Here is a 4,381-nt window from a genome sequence, read left to right as displayed (position 1 = left end):
TTTGATCCATTGAGTATTGCATCCATTATCAAAGTGTTTAGGAATTTTCAAATAAGTATAAAAATTATTCTAAGTGGACACATATGGTTACTTTTACCATAGTTGTACTTAAGAAATATTTTTACACCTTTTGTATTAGTATAAGTGACTGAGGATGAGCATTGATTACTTAGAGGAATTATAGGTAATGTCACAAATATTAATACTTCATAATTAGTTCATAGTTAAACTCTTAACTAAGTATCATTAGCTGATATAAGTCAAGAATTAGCATACAACTAATCATGCTACAATCATGATTTTGATCTCAGTGAATTCTTGAGATGTAAACATTGCTAAATTCACTAAAACCAAAATCTCATAATTAATCTATAACACATAAGTAATAATCAATATACTAGATATCAACTGTTAACAGATTTAGTTATGATCAATCATGCTACTTATTTATTTTAAGTTAGTTTGAGTTATGGAGCAAATAAAATCATTGAATTGCTTCAATTTCCATAATCCAAACTACCCAAAATAAATATTTAATTAATAAATACTAAATATCTATGAGTTAGATACTAGCACTTAAATATTTATAATTATCCTTGAATAATCACCAAAATAATATATGAGTTATACACATGGCAATCACTTTCTGAATAATTAGTAATTTTTAGGAATACTTTCTAAGCATATAAAATATTGAGAGTTTTATACACATAACTTAGAAAATACTTCAACTTTCAATATTAGTGATTTTAGAAATAAGCATTGATTACTTAGAATACAAATCCTAAATCATATCACTAATACTAAAAGTATCATAATTATTCATACAAGATATAAATAATTATGTTGCATATTATTTTAATATAATTTAAATTATGAGACTGATATGGAATGAAATTGTCTACCATCATAATTTAAATCAATTAAACTAATATTCAAACTTAATGCTATAATACTTAACTACCACAAATGTATATGACATTGTAATCATGATAATCAAGATAGTAGCACTAAGTATGAGGTACTGGATTACTGATAAAATCACAAGTCCTTTAAATATTGAAAATTTAATACTTGTGAACTTATATTAAGAATTCCGTATAGATGGGATTTCCAACTAGTATGCAATGAATGAGATCCCACATTTACAAACCAGTCTTGAAAGATTAATTTTAACAAGTGATTTAATAAGTGTTTCTGCAAGTGACTCTTTGACTAAAAGACATGCTCACAAAATAAATGATACCTGGTGTCAAGGTGACTTGTCATAGAGTGTTCTACAGAGTTATTAGATTTGAGGTTGTTTCTTATCATAACAAGAAATAAATCTTCTTCCATGAAGTTGACAGCTTCCCGAGATGCTTCTCCTGTCACCTAAGTTGAGTCTTTCTGACAACCTGTGTAATCTATATCTATATGGCCAAACATGTTAAGTACAATATCTTTTAGGGTACTTTACTCCAAGAGTTGGTAGTCCCTTAAGATATCTAATCATCTTGTTGATAGCTATAAGATTGGATTCTCTAGGATCCACTCGGAACCTTGCACTTTGGCATCTTGAGAACATTTATCACTACACATATATAAATTATGTTTATGCCTAGTGATAAGAGAGTTATTAATATGATGACTTTACTAGTTCATATTTAACTGTAACTTCAGTTAGAGTTCCATACCATGTCCTTGACGATTGTTTGAGTAATATACTAGTTCATACCAACCTGAAGTGAACTTGTGAAGAAGAGATAGATAGAGTCTAATAGATCTGTAACTGCAAAGTCCATGAACTGTTGTGCATTGACTACTTCCTTTGACTCACCAACCAGAAGTGCACTTGTACACATCTACTAGAGTCCAATTCCAAGTTTGAATGTGCATCAGGTGCCTGATATGTCGTAATATCCTCAAGTCTCGTCACTGGTGATTTTTGTTAGATATTGCTTCCTGATAATAACCTAGCATCCAGTTTAACCTTGTCTTTCATAACAATGCCATTGTCATCCAGTTTGACTTCTGATTATCCTTATACCAGTTACAAGTTTGTCATTTGGTTTGGATACCAGCTTCCATACAATCAGCTTGCTGACTGATTGAGCTCATCTTGCTTTACAATCACTCAATCAATTCAGATCTATCAGTACTTCTGTAACTTTCTTAATTTCTTCTTCAGACAGAAAACTAGAGAACTAATTATTCATACTCAGTAGCTCTGCCAATCATTACTCCACCATCTAGATCACTTAAAAACTAGACGCTGGGAATAATATTGACATTAAACCCTTTATCTCAGCAGATATGTTCTTTAGTGTCCTATGATTTTCAATGTGGTGTTGTGTCTGACTAGTTGATCCTTCTTTTGCTCCCCCTAAGTTGTTGCTGAGATTTCCTGAAGATCCTTACCCTTGATGACTGGCTTCATTGAAATAAAGAGTTATGTTATACACTGTCATTCCACTGCTTGGATATGAATTATCAATACCATTAATTTCTTCTTTAACAGATTGGAGCATGGAGTTGTTGAACTGTGCACTTAGACTTTCAATCATCTTTCGTTGATCAACCACAAGTGCCCTGTAGATTGTAGACTCCACTGAGTAGCCATGGAAAATATCCTAACTAGTCTTAACTGCAAATGCCAAGAGCTTCAAACAACTGAAAACATTTCTTGTTTGCTTCTGTAGAACATTCTCTCCAAACCCTTTCAGGTTATTCAGTGTTACTTCTTTTTGGCCATTAACTCATTAGTGGTCTTCATGTATACATCCTGATCAAGTCCTGATCTTACTTGTAGCAAATTGTATTGACTGCTTCAGCCCTTTGATATTTAGAAAGTCTTGATTAGCTTGACATTGTCCTTGTTGCTTTAATCAAGTTCCGGTTCTTCCCTTGTACCACTCCATTATGACACAGAGCTCCCAGTGCTAAATATGTCTCAGAATATTCTTGATGTTATAGATTAATCAGAACTGCTTCTTGAATTCAGTCCCATTATCTGATCACAAGATCATTTCTTTTACAGTTACTTCTAGCTTGATCTTCTGATATGATCAATCACCATTTGTGATGTCTTGTCTTGAGAACGCACAAACAACAACTTTGTGTTAAAAGTATCCATCACTCATCACTAAGATATATATTTGCTTTGGTGTGATATTATCTTTGACTTCTCTTCCTGACATTCCTCACATTTAACATCTTTCTGAATTCCAGATGAGGCAGTCCTTTCACTAAACCCTTTTAAAAAGGAGTTCCTTGTGTTGATGTTCAAGGGTGAGAGCTTCCAATGCCGTGGCTAAATTTTTGACAGATGAAGTTTTATAGTAGAAACCATTTAACTTCACCTTTCCTTATATTCCAGTCTAGCCACGGGCATATCCTTTCTTTCCTCTTAATAAGAGCATGCTTCTCAACCTTCCTACTTCAGATGAGACACTGATCCTTCGTTGAATTGACATTAAGTTCTTTGATGCAAAACTGTCTGATAAGAGAATTTGTGCCTTGATTCTTCATCAAGAAATATACTTCAACTGTTATTAGTGACAGAAATTATTGAATCCATGATGACATCCCTTTTTTCTTCATAGCTTTGTCCCGTAATGAAAACCTTTGTTGTCATCTCCAAAGATTATTGACGAAATAGCTTTTGTTTATCACATTTGATTGTGAGGCTCTTTTTTTGATCATATGCCTTGAGTATGAATTACCAGGATTACATATGAATCAATTACCTGTTATGTCCTGCACTCATAAATGGAGTAACATTTCTTGGTACCCAACTTATCAGTTTGGGTCCAGGTGGATTAGAGATATTATTATAAACAGAGAATAACAACAGCTACAACCTTATCATGCTAATTCTCATCTTTGACTAACCATTTTCTCCATTATAATACCCTTGACAGATTTGTCTCTAGGCTAGGGGAAAAATGGTTCCACCCTTACATAAGGAGGACTAGCAGTTTTTGCCCTATTGTAATCCTAAACATGCTTTTTCTATAACTAATGCAAGTACTAAGAGATGCATTCATGGCATAAAACTATGCATGCATTGTATTAAGAATACATGGCATTCATTTAGAAATATTACACATAAGAATTAACCAAGATATGCATGATATGAAACAAACGGAATTAACAAATAAATCAATAATTTTATCTAGTCCAATCATGTTGAAGTATCTCATCTATTTGTCTCAATCCAAATATAAACTAATACATCTTAACAAACAATTCATATCAAATGAATAAATCTTATTATAATGGAAAACATATATCTCACTAAATCAATTAATCATGTTAAATAAATATTCAAACACATATTTAAGATCATTTAAAGTACCATGCACAAGTTAAATGTCAACCCTAGTTACTAGAAAAATGA

The sequence above is a fragment of the Apium graveolens genome, chromosome 3 (assembly GCF_009905375.1).
Source record: "Apium graveolens cultivar Ventura chromosome 3, ASM990537v1, whole genome shotgun sequence".
In the NCBI taxonomy this organism is placed as follows: Eukaryota; Viridiplantae; Streptophyta; class Magnoliopsida; order Apiales; family Apiaceae; genus Apium; species Apium graveolens.
The sequence above is the reverse complement of the archived record's forward strand: the minus strand, read 5'-3'. Positions refer to the sequence as shown.